The sequence below is a fragment of the Cervus elaphus genome, chromosome 33 (genome assembly GCF_910594005.1).
Source record: "Cervus elaphus chromosome 33, mCerEla1.1, whole genome shotgun sequence".
In the NCBI taxonomy this organism is placed as follows: Eukaryota; Metazoa; Chordata; class Mammalia; order Artiodactyla; family Cervidae; genus Cervus; species Cervus elaphus.
In genome coordinates, this window is record NC_057847.1 from 22995717 (window position 1) to 23021578 (window position 25862).

Sequence of the window (25862 nt, forward strand, 5' to 3'; positions counted from 1 at the left end):
GAAAGTGAAAGTGAAGTCACTCAGTCGTGTCTGACTCTGCCACCGGTAGCTCGCCAGGCTTCTCTGTCCATGGGATTTTCCAGGCAGGAGTACTGGAGTGGGTTGCCATTTCCTTCTCCAAAAGTCTCAGATTTCTTGCCAGAATGCTGTATAAGCAACAACTGCCTCAGAATCTTTTTGGGATAGGACAGGTCTATTAATTTTTGCTTGAGTCCCAGAGAGCTCAGTCTAATGCTAATTGTCATGCCTTAAATGTAAATGTAGTTAACTGACTCCCACAGTCTTTTCCATATTGAGGTTGAACATCCTTCTTGCCAACTCTCAGAAGACAAAATTTATAAATTTTGCCAATATCAACAATAATAAAAATCTTACTTCCTGGGTGATGGAAAATTTGACATAAACCAAAATTATAGTTTTGGTGTAAACTATTATAGCATTGGAAAAACTGAGTATATATATTTCAAATATGTGCACAGTAATGAAACACATGTAGGCAGTAAAAACACTTGGTGAGAGCCTATTACATAACTAAATAATGTGGTATGAGATGCAAAAGCGTTTAAGCCTGTGCTTCATCTACATGATAAAATTAGTTAGTTAGGAATTGGGATATATGTGGGGAAGAAACTGTGATACTAAGTGAAATAAGTGTGATGTAGGTTACGTTGGTGAAGGATTTCCTAACCCCTCCCCTTACAAGAGCAAAGCTCAAGCAGAGTGCCTTGTTACTTATTTCATCCTTCCTAAGAGAAACAGATATTTCACTTGAGGCATGGTCCATTGAGTTTGAGCAAACTCTGAGAGATAGTGAAGGACAGGGAAACATGGCATGTTGTAGTCCATGGGGTCACAAAGAGTCGGAAGCGACTGAGCAACTGAACAACAATGGTCCGTTGAGAGTCCCTCCAAAGGCAAAACCTCAGTGATAATCACATGCAGCAGGGCCATCTCCACAAACTTATTCCTTCTGAGTCCTGGAACTTGGCCCTTAATAACTTAGATCCCCATGGAGAGTGCCCTTTATTTGCATTTACAACATTTCTTCTAATATGAAGCACAAAAAAGTGAAATTAACTCCTGAAACATGCCCCAAATTTCTTTACTGCACTGACTTTCATTGCTTATCTTCAGAGTTAATTAGTGATCCTTGAGTGAAGGAATTCTTGAATTTTATACATTTTTATTAGGAAATGAGAAAAAGTAAACCAAAGTATAATTTATCATAGATTAAAAACCCATGTAACTTTCACCTAGACTGAAAAATAGAGGGTTGCCAGCACCCCAGAAGTCCCTCTTATGCCCTCTCCCAGTCAGTTCACCCTTTGTACCTGTCAAAGGTAACCACTGTCCTGAGTTTTATGATATACATTTCCTTGGTTTTTTATGTTTATCAATAAAGCATGTATATGTTTCCTGTTTTTTGCATTTATATGAATAGTATGATATAGTATATTCTTTTGTGTCTGCTTTGATTCACTCAACATTATGAGATTCATTCATATTGTTGCATGTATTTGCAGTATGTTCATTTTCCTTGCTGTATAGTATTCCGTTGAATGTGTGTACCAGGGTTTTTTCTACAATTAATGGAGTTGTTTCCAGTTTGTTTTTTGTTGTGGATATGGTTGCTATAAATATTCTTACATGTGTCTCTAGGTGGACATATAGATGAATTTCTGTAACATACCCATCTAAGGGTGGAATTTCTAGGTCATCAAAGATGCATACATTTAATAGATAATGAAATACCAGACTTTTCCAAAGGGATTGTACAAAATCTATTCCAGCTTCATAGGATACTTCCCATATTTATTTATTTAAAACTAAATGGACTGACAATAACATGTCAGAACTCTGGTATGGGAACACTCCTAAGCTGCTGGAATAGATTTTGAACAATTCCTTTGGCTTTCCTGGTGGCACAGTGGTGAAGAATCTGCCTGCAATGCAGAAGACCCAGGTTTGATCCTGGGTTGGGAATATCCCCTGGAGGAGGGAATGGCTGCCTACTCCAGTATTCTTGCCTGGAAAATCCCATGGACAGAGGAGTCTGGCAGGCTGCAGTCCATGATGTCACAAAGAGTAGGACACAAATGAGCAACGAACACTTTAACTTTTCATAATACCTTTGGAAAAGCCTGGCATTTCATTATCTATTAAATATATGCATACTTGAGGACTTAGAAATTCCACTCTTAGATGAGTACGTTACAGAAATTCATCTACATGTCCGCCTAGAGACATTTTATAGCAATCTTACCCAAAACAGTCCCAAACTGGAAACAACTCTACTAATTGTAGAATAAACTCTGGTATACAATTATATACTGTTGGACTTCCCTGGTGACTCAGTGGTAGAGAATCCACCTGCAGTGTGGAAGACACAGGTTCAGTCCCTGGGTTGGGAAGATACCCTGGAAAAGGAAATGGCAACCCACTCCAGTATTTTTGCCTGGGAAATCCCATGGACAGAGAAGCCAGGTGGGCTACAGTCCATGGGGTCATGAGAGTCAGACATGACTTAGTGACTAAACAACAACAATAAAGATAGATCTCCTGTATTATCGTCTAGAAGCCTTAGAGTTTTTCCATTCAGATTTATAACTACAGGTTACCTGGGATTGATTTTTACTTATGGTGTGGAGATCAGGTTTCTTTTTTTTCTCCCAGTATGAGTATTCAGTTGTTTCAGCACTACTTGTTGAAAATACCTTGTTCTACATGACCACCTTTGTCATAAATCAACTGTTGACATAGCATTAGTCTGTTTCTAGACTCTGTATTATATATTCCATTGGTCTGTTTATCTACCTTATGCCAGTATCACACTGGCTTAGCTACTCTTTATTTTTTTCCATCTTCTACATAGAATTATATCATTTGTGAATAGTAACAGTTGATTTTTCCTCTCCATCCTTCTTTTTCTTGTTTTAGTCAACTGGCTAGAACCTCCAATACAATGCTGAAGACAAGTTGTAGTAGTGGCACCTTTATCTTGTTCCTGATTTCAAAGGGAAATCTTTCAGCACTTCACCAGTGTTTCAACAGGGTTGCTGAGTTTTTGTTTCTTTTTTTTTTTTTTTTTTAACAAATCTTTTAGCAGATTAAGGAATTCCGTTTCTCATCCTAGTTTGCTGAGTTTTTATCATGATTGGAAATGAGTTTTATCAGATTTTTTCCTGTACCTGTTGAGATGATCGTAGGATTTTTCTCTTTTATTCTGTTCATATGGTAAATTACAGGGATTGGTTTTCCACTCTTCAGCCAACCTTGCAATGCTGGCATGAACCCAACCTGATCATGACATACTGGCCTTTTTATATATCATTGAATATAGAGTAGTATTAAATTTTTGTTTAACATTTTGTGTTATGTTTACAAGTAAGGTTGGTCTGTTATTTTCCTTCTTTTAGTAGAAACATGTCAGATTTTGCTGGTCTCATGAAACAAGCTAGTGAGTACTTCTTTGTTTTCTAGGCTCAAGAAGAGTTTATGTAAGATTGATCATTATTTCTTCCTTAAATGTTTGCTACAATTTACCAAAGAAACAATCTGAACCTAGAGTTTTCTTTATGGGAAGATCTTTTTATTAAAAGATTAAATAGTTTAATGCTACTCAGATTTTTTGTATCTGCTTGTTTTGGTTTTTAAGTTTTTTTTAGCACGTTGTCTGCTTCATTTACATTTTCAAGTTTAATGACATAGAGTTTTTCATAGTATCTTCTATTATCACTTAATGTCTATTGAATCTTTGGTAATGTCCTACTTTTTTATTCCCAATACTGGTTATTTTGCTATCTCTCTTTTTTTAAATCAATTTACCAGGCATTTAGCAATTTTATCACTTTTTTAAAAGACCAACTTTTGACTTTGTTGATCCAATTATATGTATGCTTTTTTAAAATTAATTTCTACTAATATTATTTCCTATCTTCCAGTTTTTTCCTAATTTTTTTAAATGAATGCTTAGCTCATTGGTTTCTCAGTCTTTTGCTGTGTTTCTTTTCTGATAATTACATTTAGGGCTATAAATTTCTCTATAAGCAATTAACTTCAAGTTTTGATAACATTATTTGCATGGTTATTCAGTTCCAAATAGTTTCCACTTGTACTTGAAATTTGTATTTGTATTGAGATTTGTATTCTCTCTTGTTTAGGAGTATAGCGTTACGCCGATACAAATTTGATCTAATGATTGTATTGTTCAAGTATTGTTCTATATTCAAGTATTATATTCAAGTATTCAAGTTCAAGTATTGTTTTATATATTGTATTGTTTTATATCCCAATGGATATTTTTTTACTTATTTTATCAGTTATTGAAGTATGTTAAGATCTCCCACTATCATTATGGATTTATCTCTTTTTCCTTCTACTGCTAATCTTTGCTTTCAGTACTTTGAACCTGTATATTAAATGTCAAAATTATTATATTTTCTTGATGAATTGAGCCTTTTATAATTATCAAATATCCCTCTTGCTTTCTAATAATGATTTTTGCCTTAAAGTTTAACTATGGCAGCTTGTATGTGAGTGTGGAGAGTAAGTGGGTGGCCTTATCCTATGACTTACAATCTTATTGTATTCATATGTTTTAGATGTGGCTCTTGTAAATAGCATTTAGTTGTTTTCTTTAGAAAGTATTAGCACAAAATCTTGGATCACTTAACCTATTTAAATTTAATTCATTTACTGATATATATGGTGTAATGGCTAACAGCATTAGCCTCATTCCCAGACAGACATAGGTTTGAATATTGGCCCCACTATTGATCAGAAAGATGTGTTGTCTCAAGCTTGTCACATTAATATCTTTGGGCTCAGCCCCTTGTCTATAAAGTTGGGATAGTAATAACAACTTCCCAGGGTTATTAAAGGATTAATGAGCAAGAATATAGTAAATTCCAACTGCTATTATGGAAGTCAGAGTGAGGTTGGTATAAGGATGACAGCCCTCCTACATAAGATAAGGCACCCTAGTGGGAAGAGAAATGAGGTTGAATGAGAAATGTGAAACCAAATCTGAGGAGCACTGAAAACTTAGCAGAAGAGTAAACATTGATCTGGTGGAAGTTATTTTAAGTTCTTGAGCAGAGAATCAGCATGACAATCCGGAAAGCCCAGTACTCTGGAATTCATTCTTGAGTAGAAGTTTCCGATCAGGTATACCTGCGAAGCTGTCCGTAGTTGTAAAAAGAAGCTCTACCAGCAAATGGTGAAGACATAAAAAACTCCTACAAAAAAGTTTGTAGGAGTTAGCAATGTTTTTGAATGACAGGAAAGCATTTAACCGTGGTTAGCTGTCTGCTTCAGTAAAGGGCACTGAGTTAGCTCGAGAAGTGAAGATGTTTAATGGGAAAGTGCCTACAGGTGGTTCTATGTTCTGTCGCAATACCATTTTAATATTTTATATGTCACAATCACCCTATATAGAGAAAGTAGGAGGAACTGCACTAATTAGCCAAATTATTTGGTTAGAGTTGAAAGTACTTTATGTTTTATAGCTGCTCTGCTACTAACTTAGTATGCAATCTAAAACTGTTTCTTGATTTCTTCATGTTTTAGATGAGAATAATTTCTGACCTGCCTACCTCTCAGATTTATTGAAAAATGATAAATATACAAGGACTTTGGAAACCAAAGTCAAAAATTATTTTAATTATTTTCTTTAGACCAGATTAAAATTAAGATTTGCTATTTATCAGTCAGTATTTTAAGCCAGTAAACATTTAAAGTTTTGCTTTTAGGTAAACTTAAGCTCTTTGGACTCTAAGATTTCTTTATAAATCTTAAAAATCAAGAACCACCCCCAAAGAGCTTTTGTTTATGTTTATATCTACCTACATATCTACCTATACCATATAAGAAATTAAAATTTTAAAATATTTAAAATACTTCTTTATCAATTTATTTTAAAATAATGATGATCAACCAATACATATTTATATAAATAAAATATTTTACTAAAATAACTATATTTGGGGGGGAACATGAGAAAAATGGCTTTCCTTCACATTTTTTCAAACTGATATTTTACTTAATAGAAGACAGTTTAATTCTCATGTCTGCTTCTGAATTCAATCAGTTGAAATACCACATGCCACGTAACTACCAAAAATCTCCATATTGTACCTATGAGAGAATCAGAGTGAAAAAGATAAATAATGCCTTGGTCTGTTTTGAAAATAGTTTTGACCTTAATCACTCCCTGAAAGGGTTTGGAAGACCCAACAAAGATTCCCAGATCACATTTAAGAACTGCTACTCTGAAGTATCTCTATAGATATATACTAAAACATTTTCTGGGTAAGCTCTAAACAACAGAATGCTAAAAGTAATTAACACTCTTGCCACAAAGTGGTATGAAATGCCCACTATTCATAAACCAAAGGTGTTAAAAATATTTAAAGAATAATTTCACATTTTTATACATTCTAAATGAAATACATATTTTTAAATTTCATACAATCACATTTTGAAAGTGATTCCTGCACTTCAAAAACAGATTTCCAAGTCCAGTTCACATATGAATAGAAATTTAATTCTTATAAATGGGGTAGCTAAATTTAGTGTGACTTTTGTGTTGTAACATGATAGCTTAAGCTATCTTATAAAATCAGGTTCACTCCTATGTTAGTCTTAGAATATTATTTATATCGGTGCATTTAAATCAGTGGTAAAGAGTTAAAAGGATGTTCCCAAGGTCATTTTTTAATGCTGAGGAGATGATAGCTTGGCAAAATTCTTTATTCACAAATCCTAGCATTTGAACTTTTCATATCGCCAGGTTTCTTAGCCCTCCTCATCAGTGCTTTCATGTGTGTGGCCAACAATGATGGAGCACCCAGGAACAAGTGATATTCTCACAGGCAAGTCTTTTCTGTGCTAATTCATTCCCATCAGAATTGTTTTGTTTTTTTCCCATAGATCAGAAGTGTTATTTGGAGGGTAGGGAAAGGGTGGCTTTGAGTGCACTGAGACTCTCCAGAGCACCAGAGAGAGCCAGGTTTGAGGATATTGTAGCATAAATCAGGGGCCTAGACTCAGCTCTGGCAAATCTGCTTTAGGACAACAGACACTTTTAGGAATTTCTACTAGAACTTACTGAGGAAGTAATTTGCTGCTTAACCCTCCCAGGTGGCATACTCTCTACTCACCATTTCCCATTATTTTTTTTGAAAGAATTGACTTCTGGATGGGGACACTACTGATTTGGGTTGTAGGATTATAGTATGAGAAGCTATTGTGAGTATATTTGGAGTACACACACCTCTAATGGTCACTCTGTCATTATGCTTTTACAGAGAATCAAATTTTCTCCTTAGTCTAACTGAACCATGGCACTACCTCTCACTACCCCACCAATCACATCTTGATGCCTGAGGAAGTATATAAGCTACTTTAAACTGGGTGATTTGTGTTTGTTTTGTTTTTTTCATGCCATGCGGCATATGATCTTAGTTCCCAGACTGGGGATCAAACCCATGACCCCCCTGAAGTGGAGGTGCAGAATCTCACCCACTGAACCACCAGGAAAGTCCCTGAATTAGGTTTTTAAAATGATCTATTAACCACCAATGAGCTTCCTGGGCTCAATGGTAGTAAAGAATCCACCTGTCAAGCAGGAGAGGCAGGTTTGATCTCTGGGTCGGGAAGATCCCCTGAAGAAGGAAATGGCAACCCACTGCAGTATTCTTGCCTGGGAAATTACATGAACAGGAGCCTGTTAAGCCACAGTTCATGGGATTGCAAAGAGGCAGACACCATTTAGCAACTAAACAACAGCATTAACCACCAATGCAGTGTTTCTACTGCAGCCCTATAGCTACCATTTAAAGTAGCAATATCTGGTTTTGCAATCTACTTTTTAAATGTTGACATATTAAATGACTTTTTCATGCAAGATATATGGTAGCTTTTTCATGTTCTTCTTACTCTTTTTCCTTATTTTTAACACCCCTCCTTCTTATTTTTTCTTTCTTTTAAGCCTTTTTCTCTTCTGTTTTTTCTACATGGGTCAGTATAATGCAGGACTAGAGAAAGGTGAAGAAATAAAGTATTCAGGGTCATAAAGTGAGCAATAAAATTGATTCATGAGCCAAGAGACAAAGTCACGGGAAGACAGCCAAGGCTAATGCCAGGAGGTCCCTGCAGAGGAAGACAAAGCAGGAAACACATCCCAAAATAAAGGCCTATGTAGAACAACTGATAGCCAGACCAGAAGGCAGGCATGCAAGGAGGGTCTAAATGGAAGCCAACTAATTCTGTTAAAGGGGTCATTTTCTAAAATACACTCTTTAAAGACATTGTCTGACCCTCTCTAAAGGCAGTCTTCAAAATAGATCCTTGATCCAGCTTACTTTAAACTTGTGTTCAAAATAGTTGTGTGTTTAAAGTGTTAGACAATTTTTCATTTCTGTTTCGAAGGCATTCAAACACCAGGTACTAACAGCACATTCATTTCTTTTTAAAAAATGCCAAAGCTACTGGATCTAAAGTAATATTCTAATTTGCTTGTATGTGGTAGGAGGAGGACAGTGTTGAAATTCACATAACTGGAATTTTAATTATAGTCAGTTCTAACACTATTTTTGTGGTGAGCTATCATCAATTTTTAAACCCATCCATTTAATCACAATTCAGGTTAGAAGCAGACATTGTCTATATAGAGTAGAGTCAGAGGATGATTCCCCAGAGAGCAGGCAGGAGGCTCGTAGAGGGGTCAACACCAAGAAGCCTCCCACAGGGAAGCAGTGCACCAGCTGGAAGAACGTGACACTAGATGCAGTAATAATCATGGAGAGATCTAGGCCCTGCTGCAGCCAGGGCTTCTACAAAGGTGTGGGGGGGGGGGGATGTTTGAGTGAATGAGCCACTTTTCATGCTAGTTCTGAGTGTTCCTTATAAAGCACTGGGGGTCAGGAAAATCATCCTTCGTTGACTATGCACTGTCCTACCCTTTGTGCCTTAACTGCAAGTACGTTTGAAGTCATGGTAAGTACCATCCCAAGTTCTAACGAGTTTCCTAAAACTCCATCACTGAAGGAGTATATTTATTATAACTAAACTACAGATCTTCCAGGTTCCCAGCAAATCTTAAAATGTCAGAGAAAAAATCGCATAAATTCAGAATTCAGCATGTGAATATGTGAAGTCCCCACAAAAATGTGTAAAAATTAAGTTTTATTAATACCTTTGAATAAATAATACAGTGCAGGAGGATGACCAGTTGTGCAAATTGCCTACAATAAAAACATATTTCTGCTAAATAACATTTTCTTTAGAACCAATCCGTGAGAACAACAGGTAAACTTCTGCTTCCCAGATTTGAGATAAGATTATTAAAATTACCTTGTCTTATGGGAGAAGACATATCAATGGGAGAAGACATATCAATGGGAGAAGACAATGTTTTCAATTTGCATCCAAATAATCCAATGCAGATGATAAACAAAGGAGACATTAAGGATTAAGGTGTTTGGAGAATAGGTCAGACAAAACTGGTCATGTTAAAGCTGGGTGATGGCACATATATACTCCCTACTTTTGTATAATGTTTCAAATTTTCCATAATTAAAATTTTATATTTAAAATTTTTTAACTTTTATCTTTTAAATTACTATTTCAAATATAGTAAATGGGATTGCAAAAAATCTAGACAGGATAGTAGTGTGAAGGAAAAGGGGAAAGACATTTTAGCATGCATAACCTTTCCCAGTATTCAAATATCAAATAAGATGAGAATTGTTGTTCAGTTGCTCAGTCGGGTCCGACTTTTTTGCGACCCCATGGACTGTAGCACGCCAGGCTTTCCTGTGCTTCACCATCTCCCAGAGCTTGCTCAAACTCATGTCCATTGAGTCAGTGATGCCATCCAACCATCTCATCTTCTGTCATTCCCTTCTCTTCCTGCCGTCAGTCTTTCCCAGCATCAGGATCTTTTCTAATGAGTCGGCCCTTTGCATCAGGTGGCCAAAGTATTGGAGCTTTAGCATCAGCATCAGTCCTTCCAATGAATATTCAGAACTGATTTCCTTTAGGATTGACTGGTTTGACCTTGCAGTCCAAGGGATTCTCAAGAGTCTTCTCCAACACCACAGTTCAAAAGCATCAATTCTTTGGCTCTCAGCCTTCTTCATGGTCCTGCTCTCACATCCATACGTGACTACTGGAAAAACCATAACTCTGACTATACAGACCTTTGTCAGCAAAGTAATGTCTCTGCTTTTTAATATGCTCTCTAGGTTTGTCATAGCTTTTCTTCCAAGGATCAAGTGTCTTTTAATTTCATGGCTGCAGTCACCATCTGCAGTGATTTTGGAGCCCAAGAGAATAAAGCCTGTCACTGTTTCCACTGTGTCCCCATCTATTTGTTATGAAGTGATGAGACTGGATGCCATGATCTTCATTTTTTGAAGGCTGAGTTTTAAGCCAGCCTTTCACTCTCCTCTTTCACTTTCATCAAGAGGCTCTTTAGTTCCTCTTCACTTTCTGCCATAAGGATGGTGTCATCTGCATATCTGAGGTTATTGATGTTTCTCCCGGCTGTCTTGATCCAGCTTGTGCTTCATCCAGCCCAGCATTTCACAAGGTTTATTCTGTATATAAGTTAAATAAGCAAGGTGACAATATACAGCCTTGATGTACTCCTTTCCTGATTTGGAACCAGCCTGTGGTTCCATGTCCGGTTCTAACTGTTGCAAGTAACGCACCATCATTTCTGCCTCCTTCAGCTGGTCAGACAGACCACCCCAGTACTAAGTGGGAGAGGAAACACGGGAGACAAGGATCACTGAGAACCATTTTGGAGGCTGGCTACTACCTGGAAATAGAAATACCCTTAAATATTAGAGATAAGGTATATAAAAATGGACTTGCAGGGGTTGTCTTTAAGTGAAATATATTTGGACCGCAATCCATCTGGGATGGTTATATTACCAAAGAGGGAGCCAAACAATAACTTCCAGTTATTTAAAACTTTCAAGATACCTAATGCTATAAATCCCCATGTACAAAAGCAAACTACCCTATGAAGAAATCTAGAGGATTGCTGATTTTATCTTCCTTCAAAACTGAAGAGAACACCAATGGCAAGTTCGTTAAAGTCTTTTTATCGCCACCTTTCCTTGTGGCTCAGCTGGTAAAGAATCTGCCTGCAATGCGGGAGACCTGGGTTCGATCCCTGGGTTGGGAAGATCCCCTGGAGAAGGGAAAGGCTACCTAGTCCAGTATTCTGACCTGTAGAATTCCATGGACCATATAGTCAATGGGATCACGAAGAGTGGGACACAACTGAGCGACTTTCTCATATACACATTCCCGAATAGGGTTATGCATGCCTCTGCCAAAGGTCAGTTCCTAATTTCTAGCTGCGTTCCTGGTAGACTTTTGTCTGACTTGGCATAAGTGTTCTAACCTGGCTTTTTGTTCTTATTCTTAACAATTCCAACCAAAGAATCATGATGGAAGGGAGAGAAAATACAGCAATGGGTTTTGCCCTTAACTTAAAATCTCAACAAGAGAAGAAAATAATCACCATATTCACAACTAGAAGTCTTGAAGAAAACATGGGAAACTTTTTAAACTGACAGTCCTAACTATCCTTAGGCCTCAGTTTATATATATCAAATTAAAGTTATACTTCAGTCTCTTTCTCTGTATTCATCTCTAAATCCACACTTACATATTGATTTCTAGCACCAGTAGTTTTTAAAAATAGTAGTTTTAGGGTTTCCTACCATACTTTCATGGTGTGATCACTCACACCATGATCTTGGATTGCAAAGTCAAGTGGACCTTAGGAAGCATCACTACAAATAAAGCTAGTGGAGGTGATGGAATTCCAGTTGAGCTATTTCAAATCCTAAAAGATGATGCTGTGAAAGTGCTGCACTCAATATACCAGCAAATTTGGAAAATTCAGCAGTGGCCACAGAAATGGAAAAGGTCAGTTTTCATTCCAATCCCAAAGAAGGGGGATATCAAAGAATGTTCAAATTACTTTGAATATTTGCACTCATTTCACATCCTAGCAAAGTAATGCTCAAAATTCTCCAAGCTAGGCTTCAACAATATATGAACCTAGAACTTCCAGATGTTCAAGCTGGATTTAGAAAAGGCAGAGGAAACAGAGATCAAGAAAGTGGAAGAGGAGAGTGAAAAATCTGGCTTAAAACTCAACCTTCAAAAAATGAAGATCATGGCATTCGGTCCCATCACTTCATGGCAAATAGATGAGGAAACAATGGAAACAGTGACAGGCTTTATTTTCTTGGGCTCCAAAATCACTGCAGATGGTGACTGCAGCCATGAAATTAAAAGACACTTGCTTCTTGGAAGAAAAGCTATGACAAATTTAGACAGCGTATTAAAAAGTAGAGACATTACTTTGCTGCATTTATCAAGGCTCCTTCAACATGGTTACTATGCATAAAGGGAAATTATATTGTTCATGAATTCTCATAGTAGTTCAGTTTGGTTCAGTCACTCGGTCGCATCTGACTCTTTATGACCCCATGGACTGCAGCCTGCCAGGCCTCCCTGTAGCTCATTACTTTGGGCTTCCCTGGTAGCTCAGCTGGTAAAGAATCCACCTGCAATGCAGGAGACCTCAGTTTGATTCCTGGGTTGAGAAGAGCCACTGAAGAAGGGATAGGCTAGCCACTCCAGTGTTCATGGGCTTCCCTGGTGGCTTACCTGGTAAAGAATCTTCCTGTAATGCGGGAGACCTGGCTTCAGTCCCTGGGTTGAGAAGATTCCCTGGAGAAGGGAACAGCAACCCACTCCAGCATTCTTGCCTGGAGAATTCCATGGACTGTCGCAAAGTGTCAGACACGACCGAGCAACTTTCAGTTTCTTACTATGCCAACAAAGGTCGGTATAGTCAGTTACGGTTTTTCCATTCGTCATATATGGATGTGAGAGTTGGACCATAAAGAAGGCTGAGAGCCAAAGAATTGATGCTTTTGAACTGTGGTATTGGAGAAGATCTTGAGAGTCCCTTGGACTCCAAGGAGATCAAACCAGTCAATCCTAAAGGAAATCAATCCTGAATATTTATTGGAAGGACTGATGCTGAAGCTGAAGTTCTAATACTTTGGCCACCTGATGTGAAGGGCTGACTCATTAGAAAAGACCCTCATGGTGGGAAAGATTGAGGGCAGGAGGAGAAGGGAATGACAGAGGATGAGATGGTTGGATGACATCACTGACTCAATGGACATGAGTTTGAGCAAGTTCCGGGAGATGATGAAGGACAGGGTAGACTGGCGTGCTGCAGTCCATGGGGTCACAAAGAGTCAGACACGACTGAGCGACTGCACACCAACAGCAAGCATACTTTCAGAATGCAAACCATCAGTGCAAATAACTCAACCCAGTAACTTAATAACAGTTGAAGTAGATAAGTTCCATAGTCCTCCAGAGAGTCACATTTTCTCAACTGTGATAGTGATCAGATTATAAGGTGTGTCATCTACTGACAAGTAAGTATGTTCTCATCAAAAATAGAGACTAATGACATACTCCAAAGTAACTCTGTAGTTGGTAAACTCTGAAAACTAGAGAGTGTTATTTAGGTATAGTATAAGGGAAAAGGAAAGACTGAGTGATACATTTTCACTTTCATAAAAGCTATCATGGAAGAAATAAGCTTTCTAATAGTTTTACTCTTTGGTAAAAGTGAGATTTCATCAATTTTATAATTAGTTTAAAAAATAAGCTTTTGAGTGAAAAGAGTTTGATGCAATGATCATTCATTCTAATAATCACTATTAATAATTATCTCTTTCCAACCCAATAGTACTATAGTACCCTGTAACTCTAAGATGGAGATTTCTTTTTGAGTCCTCTCTTGATGTGATCAGAACATGTAGAATTATTTTGTTGTCATATATTTTCTCCTTGTGAAGATAATTCATTGGTATCTCTTCAAAGGATGCTTTTTGGATTTCACTTGAAAGAATAAAGCACCTATACTACATTCATCCCACCAAAATTAAAACATTTTGTTCTATAACAGAGAATTAAATAAGATGAAGAGGCTGTCCTCTCTGGTTCACTCTCTATGAGTTATTTATCAGCCAAATAGTGTGGGTTTTGTTTTTAGGTTCACTTTAACAGACACTTTCTCCTCAGTAAAAACCACGTTGTTGAACACAGCAGTACATATAATTCTTTTCTCATGTCTTTATTTTTTAAGAATTCTCACAGACTGATTATCAGCAATAGATAGAAATTTATTCTGTATACTTTGCATGTGTGTATGAAGTAAGGGGCAAAAAGGGTACTGTAGAAAACAAATCTTGTTTTATGCAAACATGTAGAGAACCCTCAAATACTCTATTTAATATTTCACCAAAGAATAATTAATGTCAGATTCTTTCCTAAGAGTAAGTTTTGATGGCCCTTCCCTGGGTTGGGAATATCCCCTGGAGAAGGAAATGGCAACCCACTCCAGTATTCTTGCCTAGAGAATCCCATGGACAGAGGAGCCTGGTGGGCTACAGTCCACAGGGTCACAGTCAGACACTACTGAGCGACTACACACACACAGGGTCGCAGTCAGACGCTACTGAGCGACTACACACACACACACACACACACACACACACACACACACAGGGTCGCAGTCAGACACTACTGAGCGACTACACACACACACACACACACACACACACACACACACACGGCAGCTTGTGGGATCTTATTTCCCCAACCAGGGATCAAACTCAGGCCTAGAAGTGGAAGCTCCAAATCCTAAGCACTAGACTGCCAGAGAATTCCCTGTCATTCTATTTTTTACCTTGGAAGAGAAACAAAACCTCTTAAAAAGTAGCAAAAGGTTAAATGGAATTCCTAATACTAGAAAGGAGAGAAACTGAAAGTCACTCAGTTGTGTCTGACTCTGTGACCCAATGGACTATACAGTCCATGGAATTCTCCAGGCCAGAATGCTGGAGTGGGTAGCCGTTCCCTCCTCCAGGGGATGTTCCCAACCCAGGGATCAAACCCAGGTCTCCCACATTGCAGGGGAATTCTTTACCAGCTGAGCCAGCAGGGAAGCCCAAGAATACTAGAGTGGGTAGCCTATCCCTTCTCCAGCGGATCTTCCCGGCCCAGGAATCAAACCAGGGTCTCCTGCATTGTAGGTGGATTCTTTACCAGCTGAGCTACCAGGGAGGACAACCCTGATTTACTCTAATTTTCATATATATAAAAGTACTAAAATCAACAAAATAATAATATCAGTTCTTTAGGAAAGTACCAATCCCTGGCTCAGATTAATATGGTTCATACAGTTTCTTAGAATCAATGCTAAATACACTTATTTTATAACATAATAGCAGACAATCCACATAAGGAAAAAATAACAGGTAAGTCTGCTTCAGGCCACAATTAAAATGCCCACAAATATTTAATATGATTGGAGAAAAACTACTAAAACTTTCACTCTGTTTCACTTTCCATTTCTCATTCTGTGACTAATAATTGCTTATTGGTTTAGGTAAAACTTATGGCTTTAGCCTTGAACTGGAATGTTGGGATATCTAGAGTAATAAATGGGAAATTAAATATAAAATATTTTTTAAATTGATGTTTTAGTACAGTTGTAAAGTATGTACACACACATACTCTCTCCTTCTCCCTCTCTCTCTCACACAAACACACCAAAAACAAATGTACCATGACAGGAGGAACTGTTTACATCAGGGTCGGGATTCTTACACTCTACCCTAGAGTTTGTCTGGTGACCACACGTCAGGTCGGCATCTGTACACCTGGCCCTGATACTCTGTCTAGAGCTGGTCTGACCCCAAAGCTCGATTGGGCACTTTCCAGAAAATGGGATATTCTGCAATTTTCCCTTGGGAAGGAGAGAAAAGAAGAATATGGATTGCAGGAATCTGCCACTTTGGAAATTAACTAGTCCGGGGTTCTCCAACGTCAATTCTGTATGGTGCTAGTTCTTCTGGGTACAGGGAACATTTCGGTGGTTCTTCCATCATAAATTTGGAAAACATTTCCCACTATAACTCTGCCCCGTTGAAGTCACATTACCTATTAGCTTTATAAAGGATCTGAAAATTCTTTGTAATAGTATGTTTACCCACAGAATGGTTTTCCCCCTAACACCTATTTATATCTTTTTGGGATGCATTGGCTTAAATTATAAGGTCCTACAGAGCAAGAGCTCAATATGAATAGCCAAGGCCAGTGTCCAAAGGATTATGATCATTGATCAGTCATTTTGTGAATGGTGGGCCAAAGCTGTCAGTCCAAAATTTAAATTACAGATGTCCAGAATGATAGTGATGGAAGCATATTTTTAACATTTGAAGATGATACTAAAGTCTAAATCTATGTAATGAATGTTTTTTTTCTTAGCTATAAGGTTAAGTTCAGCCAATAGGGCAGAACTGAGCCTTTTAGACAAACCTGAAAAGTTTATTGCACACACAGATACTCACATGTACACATATAAATACAATGTGTTTGTACATGGAAGCCATAATCAAGATGGGTGACCAAGGTCTGTGACATTGCTAATTTCCTGGGTGTAAAAATAAGAATTCAAGATAATATTGAAATATTCAACAAATGGTAGTGTAGAAGAAACAAGGAGTGTATTTCTTAGTTACAATGAAGGGAGAGGTGCAGGTTTAGAAAAATATTGTAAAAAGAATAGAAAGGTATTTAACAGTATCTCAACACAGAATCATAAGCCTTCCAAATGTATTCCTGTGTTTCTTACTTGAGAGGATGATGTTTGCTGTGATAGAGTTGTATATGGGGGGGATGGGATTAGCAGCTCTGTCTTTGGTATTCAAGTTGAATTAGCAGCAATATTATAGACAGAAGGGGGTTCAGAAAAAGTTTCGTGTTTGTATGAAATGGACAGATTATCTCCTACCCTAAATCCCATGAATAATCCTCATTATCCTCTTTCAGCTTTTTATCCAGAAAAAGGAAAGAATCATCTTTGTGCATTTATCCATTTGTTTAGAAAGTGACCTTCTAGGACTGCATCTTTGGCATGTTTTGGGTGGGTGTAAGCATCCTGGGGGTGTTCAACAAATGATGATAAAGAAGTTTAGATGAAGAGCACAAAGTCAGACAGTTAATAAGGTCCAATTCAGGATTCTTAATGCCCAAGTTTCTAGCAAAACCAACTGTCACTTACATCACTTTCAAACTGTGTCTGGGTTTTAAAGCATATTGATTTTGTTTCCTTAAGGAAATTTACTCAAGTAGTTCTGTTAAGTGTTGATTTGCAATGCCAGCAAATCTCATGCTGCATTATCATGGAAATAGCAAATATTTTGAAGACATGTACAGTCAAAGACATGTTTTGTTCTATTATCTTTCCCTTGGCTGGGGAAAAAGAGGACTTGCTATAGAATAGCAGGATTAGTGGATTGCAAAACGAATTACTCTTCATTCATGTGAAATCATGAACTTCTAGTTACTGTTTTCATATTCTGTCATGCATAACATTTTTACCAAACCTAGCCTGAAATTTATGCAAGTTATTAGTCATTATCACCTACAGTACAGGCCTCAAGTCAATGACATCAGCTCTCTTATTGGATATATTCTTTAAATTTCCAATCAAAGTGTCTGTATAGTCTATAACTCACAAGGTGATTAGTTCACAGTCTTCCCAATATATTTTAGAGTTGCAGCTTCCAAGAGCTGATATTGGTGGCACCGCTAATAACTGTTATTGTCGTTCTGTCCCCAAGGCATGTCTGACTCTTTTGCAGCCCCATGGACTGTAGCCCAATGGGCTCCTCTGTCCATATGATTTCCCAGGCCAGAATGCTGGAGTGGGTTGCCATTTCCTTCCCCAGGGCATCTTCCTGACCTAGGGATAAAAACTGAGTCTCCTGCATTGGCAAGGCGGGTTCTTTACCACTGAACCACCAGAGAAGCCCATTAATAACTAATTTTTTCAAATTGACTGGTGCTACCACTTTTTCTAATCTCTAAAGAAATCCAAAAGCTCTCCCTGACTTGTCTGCTGTCTTTCCCCTTCTATCCCAACCATCACCAAGTTAAGTTACACCAGAAGAGGAATTGCCTTTTCCTCACTATTCTTACTACCATAGCCTATGCCAGGCCACTTCTCCTGACTCCTGACCAATCTAACTTCTCCAGGTTCCCACTTTTGAAGTTTTCTTACATACATTTCTGCCAGAATAGTCTCAGTAAAGTACCATTTATATTACCCTGTAGTAAATCTGACTACTACAGACCATGGTAACTTCAAAGTACCCATAGTACTTATTTATAGCTCAATGCTTAATTAAGTATTCCCAGGTGATTTCATCTGAATTCATTTTATCTTCCTTGCTGCTGCTGCTGCTAAGTTGCTTCTGTCGTGTCCGACTCTGTGCGACCCCATAGACAGCAGCCCACCAGGCTCCCCCATCCCTGGGATTCTCCAGGCAAGAACACTGGAGTGCGTTGCCATTTCCTTCTCCAATGCATGAAAGTGAAAAGTGAAAGTGAGGTCCCTCAGTCGTGTCCGACTCTTGGCAACCCCATGGACTGCAGCCCACCAGGCTCCTCCGTCCATGGGATTTTCCAGGCAAGAGTACTGGAGTGGGGCGCCATCGCCTTCTCGAGGAGAGTGTGTTTCATGTTTTTGTCTTTTTTTTTGTTTCTTTTTTTTTCATTCAGCTGCTGTAGCCCTAACATAAGACTTGTTCATGATCAACCCTCACAGTCAAGTCCTAGCCAATTATTAACTTAAATGTGCCATAGGATATTCTGTGCTATGCTAAGAAGAGGTCGGTTCCCATACCTTTCTGTAGTCATTCACTCATCAGATATTACCAAGCAATCTCTGTATATCAAGTATCATGCAATTACATATAATCTTTGCCTTGAAGGAACTTGTAGGAGAGTCAAACAGTGCGCTGAGGACTTGGAATTGAAGTATGTATGGGTGGGTGCTTTGGGGCAACCAGAGGAAACAAAACTAAATTAGACTGAGAATAGTAAGGAGTGGAACCTCATTGTCCAAATTGTGTTTCCCAGCTCACTAGTCCTGAAAAATCCTCTGTGAAAAAACAAACAAGATGCTATGGTCAAATAAATGTGGGAAAGGCTGGCCAGTGTTACTTCTTTTCCCAAAGAGTCAGTCACAAAGCCCATTAGCACACTAACTGTCTAAAGAAACCTGTGGGAAACCCCAGGCATGAAATACAGATTCCCCAGTTATTGAGAGAGAAGTGGTGATTGGAACCTTCAGAATGGGTAAGGTCACTGAGGGACTGAAGCTGAACAGAGGCCTGGGGCCAAGGACAAGGAGAAAACCAACATTGAAGTGCGGTGTGGCCCACTGGGAGGCTCAGGTGAGCTGGCCAGGGATGTGGGGATATCCCAAAGCAAAGTGGGAAACCAGGGGCAGAGGGAGGGGAGAGAACTTCGAGGGAGAGTTGACCAGAAACATCAGAGGACTACATGAAGACATTAGAGTGTCCCCTGGGTTTAGCAATCAAGTGTTTATTAGGGACCTTGGCAAGAATGTCATCAAGGGAATGTTGGACAGAAGGGGATTGCAGTGGATTGGGGCTGTGCGGAAAGAGAGACAGTAAGTATGGATTAGACTTCTGAGAAATTTGGCTGTAAAGGGTTGGGATTAGTACAGGAAGAGAATAAGAATGTTGAACAAGGGTTATTTTACAATGAGGAAACTTGAACCCTTTTATATGCCAAGGGAAAAGAGCCCAGTAGGAAAGGTTAAGATACAGAGGAGTTGGCGTGAAAGGTGCTTGGTAAGGCTAGATAACTGAGAAATGGAGAAGGAGGCGGATCACAGGTGAGGCAGAAGTAGCCACTACAGAAAAGAGCTACCTTTTCTGCTGGGCGAAAAAGACAGGCTGAAAGAGAAAGTTATTAATAATGTTAATATTCTTTGAGGACCTACTCTGTGTCAGGTGTAAGTGGCTTACATAAGTTGCCTCATTTAATTCTTATAATAACCCTTCAGCATGAGCACTAGTGTTTTGCAGATGAAGAAAATGCAATGTTGAAGAGAGTTGTCTCTTGTCATGTAGTGGAGTCAGGATGCAAAGTCAGGTTAAAAAAAAAAAAGGGTCTCTTGCCTAATGAAAACTTTCTAGGAAGGAAATTCTCCCTTAAATGTTCTCAACTTTTCAGAATTAAGTAGAAGACATGGCTATTTCCTGACAGTAAGCCAGAGTAGTGGCAAGGTAAGGGAGATGAGGAATGGGACACCCATTGAAGTAGCTGTGGAGAAGAATGGGAAAGAGAGTCAATTAGGGACAAGTCAGTGAGTGACGCTAAAGCTGAGGCGCATGCTGTATTAGACTTCAGTTCCTGTGGTTTGTGACACCCCATCCCCCGCCTGCTACGCCATATCTATAGGAGATGGTTTCTCTCCTATAGATATGAGCCAAAGGCTGACGGGGTACAGAAGGAGTTGCTCTGATGGAGGAAACCAGAGATATCTGAGGGCATGGGGGAAATTTAAACTAGATCTTGCTGTATAAAACTGAATAAATTTCAAGCCTAGTCTAGCAAGAAATGAATTGACATAGCACAAAAAGAGGAGCAAGCTTGGGGAAAAACTACATTCAGTTTTCAGGTGTGTTGATTTTGTGATGCCTACAGTTTCACCACTTGGGAATATCTGGACTTGGGGGTTATCACCTAGAGGTAACAGTTCAAGATTTCACACACCAAGTTGCTGGCTCACAGAGACAGTGAAAAGGTATCACAAAGACATCCCAATTTCATCATTAAAAAGGACAGAAAGATAATATGGCCTCCTAATTATGATCAGAGTAATAGAATGATACTGCCAAGCACCAGAGCAGAGTTCTCTGGCAATAAGACCAAGATGGAAGAGGAGATAAAAAACCTTGGTTATTCTCTCGAAACATCCCACCCTCACCTTCTCCCACAGAGTCCAAAATTCTGTTCTGTACATCTGTGTCTCTTTTTCTGTTTTGCATATAGGGTTATCGTTACCATCTTTCTAAATTCCATATATATGCATTAGTATACTGTATTGGTCTTTATCTTTCTGGCTTACTTCACTCTGTATAATGGGCTCCAGTTTCATCCATCTCATTAGAACTGATTCAAATTCTTTTTAATGGCTGAGTAATATTCCATGGTGTATATGTACCCACAGCTTCCTTATCCATTCGTCTGCTGATGGGCATCTAGGCTGCTTCCATGTCCTGGCTATTATAAATAGTGCTGCGATGAACATTGGGGTGCATGTGTCTCTTTCAGATCTGGTTTCCTCGGTGTGTATGCCCAGAAGTGGGATTGCTGGGTCATATGACAAAAACCACTACAATATTGTAAAGTAATTAGCCTCCATCTAATAAAAATAAATGAAGAAAAAAAACCTTGGTTACTTGTAGGACATGGAGTTGGGTAGAATCATTGACAGAGCCATTTAAAGTGAATAAGAGATTGCATAAGGCGTGTATGAACGGTTTAAAGTTATGCAGAGGGAAGTAGCACCTGGAGCAATTGCAAAAGCAATTGCAAAAACAAAGTTCACGTCTTTCTCAAGTTTGCCTGGATCCAGCCTTGCAGGAAATGAGAGCAAAAGTATTCTGCGTTTGATGGCTAGGTTAAGATGATTGGGCAAGGCCCCGCAGCACCAATGCTGTTTTCTTTTTTTCATGATGTGTTCTGCTACTCTCTTTGTATTTCACGTACAATGCTCTCCCAGTCTCACTGACACACTGCCTCACATACCCCTCTTGACCCTGAAAGTCTATTTTAAATGTAAAGAAAGCTAAAAGTAACAAATTTGTAAAAGGAAATAATTTCACTATTTTGTAATAAGTTCCAAACCCTGTCTGTTTGTTCTGACCAAATCTTGAGCTTGCAACTTTAAATTCAGATGTGTGGCAGCAACCACCAAGAATGCTTTAGGAATAGTCCCTGGAGGTCAGACTCGATAAAAGCCCCCCTCAGTCACATCTGCTAAGTGCGCTGTAACACATTGCTGGTTCAGTTCAGTTCAGTCACTCAGTTGTGTTCAACTCTTTGCGACCCCATGGAGTGCAGCACACCAGGCTTCCCTGTCCATCACCAACTCCCAGAGCTTGCTCAAACTCATGTCCATCAAGTTGGTGATGCCATCCTTTGCTGGTTAGGCGCCTTTATCTTACGTTTGCACTTATCCTTGAGCACAAACCTTTTTTCTTGGACCCTGCTTGCTGTAACTTAAAATTAGCTACCATAATCCAATTTCAACTCCATCTAAAAGAACAAAGACCCCAGAATTTTTAAATTCTAGTCTCAAGCTCACTACTAGCTACTTACGCTATCAAAGGCAAGTCAGTCTCTTGGAGCCTTCCTTATTTCTTCACCTAAAAAAATAGAAGTAATATACCTGCTCCCCTTCTTCATGTGGTAACACTGAGAATCAAACCAGATCAGTATTAGATAGAAACATTATTTTATAAGATGACTATCATGATACAAAAAGAAGGTATCATTAAAGTTATAATTTATTAGTTGTGGTAATAATTGTTAATAATAGTAGGAAATATGAGAAAAAATTTATTTGCACACAGTCTCATGACATAATCCCCAAGGGTTATGAACTAGGATCTTAATGAGTATTAAAAGGCCCATCCATCTGGTACATCACTAAGTTCAGTAATGGGCAAGGAGAGAGAAAGGGAGAAAAAGTGGTAAAAAGAAAAGGAGGGATTGGGGAGGGAAAGGATGAGGAGGAAGAAGAGAGAGAAGAAAGATGAAAGACAGAGCAGATGGAGAGAAAGGGGCAAAGAGAAGCCAGAGAAAGAATGAGGAGGAAGGCCTTCCTTTGACCTCTTAGGAATCAGAGTTACTTAGAGGTGGTTTTCAGAAGGGATTTTTCCATAAGAAGTCTTTGAAGTCATGACCTACTAATCTGTTGTGTTTTGGATACATTCTGATCTTCTACATGGCCCTGGAGAAAGAAATACCAAAGAGGGCAGTTTTGATGGCAAGAAATAAAAATTTTTTAAATGAGCAAGGAAATAATCTGGCTCAGTGTGAGTCCCTGTCTTGCCCGAGACCCAGTTTGGGGGAAAATATTTATGGTTGCATTTTTTCAGACTCTAAATGAAATCAGTCACTCAGTCATGTCCGACTCTTTGCGACCCCTTGGACTGTAGCACGGCAGGCTTCCCCGTCCATCACCAACTCCCAAAGCTTGCTCAAACTCATGGGGCAAACGTGTTTTACAGTATGTATTACCTATCTATTAAATTTTAAAATGTCAATGAGCAAATTGGCACAGCTTCTTGGGACTTTAATTGCTAATATCTGGGCAAAGTTGAAAAGTAACAAAGCAGATGCTATTGTTGGATTTCTTATTTTAATTAGCAGCATAGAACTGATATGGTGAGGGAGGTTGGGGTTCAGAAAAGGGCAAGAGGGGAAAGAGACGTATGCATCAAGTAGGTATTGAAAGATTAAAAATTTCCATATTTCCTCTGTTTGGAAGAAACTCGGAGTTTAAGTTTTCTGATATTTCATAGATTTTTTTTTAGGGGTGGTGGTGGGTCTGAAAAACACCTTAAAATATATATATCCAGGCTGACTCATAGAGGAAAAAGATCCCATTCCTTCTGTCTGTCTCTCTCACAAACACACACACACACACACACACTCACATCATTAATAGTTTCTGAAGCAAGGAAATAATCTGGCTGAGTGTGAGCCCCTATCTTGCATGAGACTCAGGATGCGGGGAAAATGTTTACAGTTGCATTTTTCTTGTCTCTCACATACAAAAGGCTTATATTTCTCCTTTTTTGTGTGTTATGAAAAAAGGATTAGGTACAATATTAAGAAAGTTAAATTAATAACCTTTTATCTGTCAAGTGAAGTAAAAAATCTACCCCTAGGATTAATAATTTACACATTTTTCTTAGCTTAAATTATGTAAGTGAGCAAAAAAAACTCTATATATATATGGAAATTAATAGATTGGTAAGAATGAAGCAAGGCTACCCTTTATAGAGAACTAAGACACCTGGAAAAAAATAAAAAGGGGACTGAGCTGGTTTCAGCTAAAAGATTAGCAGTCATTTTGGATAGCAGCTGAAAATATGGAAAATGAAGTGGCACAAATAAGTGTCTTCCTTGATGGTCCCAAATATCTGGAGAATAATTAATGTGCCCCTCACCGTGATTCATGGGAGCCCACTGCTCCACTCTGTTTAAATGAAGGCAGGATCCTTTCATGCAGTGGAAACAGGGTGAGAAAGAGGTGCATGCTCAGATGCTCACTTGTGTCTGGGTCTTTGCTCCACCATGCACTGCAGCCCTCCGGGCTCCTCCGTCCCTGGGATTCTCCAGGCAGGAATACTGGAGTGGGTCGCCATTTCCTCCTCCAGGGGATCTTCCAGGAGTTGAACCTGCAGCTCCTGCAGCTCCTGCATTGGCAGATAGATTCTTTACTACTGAGCCACCTGGGAAACCCATTTATATATGTGTGTGTGTTTGTATAGTGTTCTTTTCTGATTATAAAGTAATTATGAGAAATTTTTAATTAAAAAATTTAATTAATGCTTATTGTAGAAAAATTGAAATGTACTGAAAGAGATAAGGCAAAATTAAATAGTAGTTTCCAACTCCGCATCCAGAAAGATATGCTGATAGTTTTTTCTTATGTAATTTCTTCCTAGTGTGTTTTTTGTTTTTCTTTAATGCTAGACTGTCTTTGCTTAGTACAAGAAAAATACTTCCATTTGATGCTTTCAGCACTGGTGGACAAGAAATGAATAAAAAACACAAAAATAGAGGCAAAACAATAATGGCATCTAGTTGAACTGTGGGAAGCTGTACCAGCCTCCAGAACTAAGTATTCAAGAAAGAAGACAGTTGTGAGAAATCAGCAGAGTGCAGTGGAAAGAGCACACAGAAGTTCTGTCCTAGTCCTGTCTGACTGTTACCTCACTCTGTGACCCTGGGAAAAGCATTTTCCTTCTCTAGCCTTTATTTCCTTCATCTTTAAAGTCAGGACTTGTAGTTCAGCAGTTCTGGAAAATTTGTAAGGTGTTTTGCCCTATGCTGCAGACCGAGACAGCAGACAGGAAGCTTTTAATCTAATCTAGTGCAGTTTGCAACATTCAATGAAATTCAAGTAAATTTTCACTATATCCCTGACATGCACTCATGAAATTTAAAGGAAAATAGTTTGCAAATTCTCAATTTAGTGGAATGGACCAGATGCTCCTCAAAGTTCCTCAGGCTCTGAAATTCTGTAATATAGCATCACCAAAAGTCAAGTGCATCTTTAAAATCCCAGCCTAAACCATTTCTGACCATTCTCACACTAAGAACAATCAGTAAATTTATTGAGAGTCTAGAGGAACCCTACTTTCTAAGTAAATGGAAACCAGAGCTGAATAGTTTGTCAATTTGATTGTTATTACATATTCCCTAAATATCAAAGGCCAAGCTTTCACAAAATAGGGTAGTAAAAATCTACCTTTATTCCAAACCTGTCTTCTCTGATCCTTGTCTCCTCAATCAATTCCACCTCAGTCTAGGAATTCAGCAACCTGAAATTTTCATTTCCTATGAAAACTTATTGGAAAGTGGTAAATATGAGTCATTTACAGCTTAGCATGTTTCTTCCAAGGATATTTGTACTAAATCTTTGTATGTAATTGCTTAATAAAAGGTTTTTCTTTCTGTTGAAGGAATTTCATATATCAATGAGTAGGTGGAGAAGGTATATTTAGAGGCAAGCCAGAAGGACCTTCTTCAGTTCCCTAAATTCATACTAAATATGGGAAGGCTTTGTCCAAAAGTCTTTCAAATTTGGGAAAAATGTGGTTATGTCTTTAATATGATCA

General features: G+C 38.5%; 1 long non-coding RNA gene across 1 annotated transcript; it reads right to left on the reverse strand.

Annotated features, from left to right (window-relative positions):
* On the reverse strand, positions 1 to 24405 carry LOC122688689. Its single transcript, XR_006339542.1, has 3 exons — positions 24312 to 24405; positions 23130 to 23156; positions 1 to 19 (listed from the first exon to the last, which is right to left on the reverse strand). It is a non-coding gene; the product is annotated as an uncharacterized LOC122688689 (long non-coding RNA).
* Positions 24406 to 25862: the final 1457 nt, after the last annotated feature.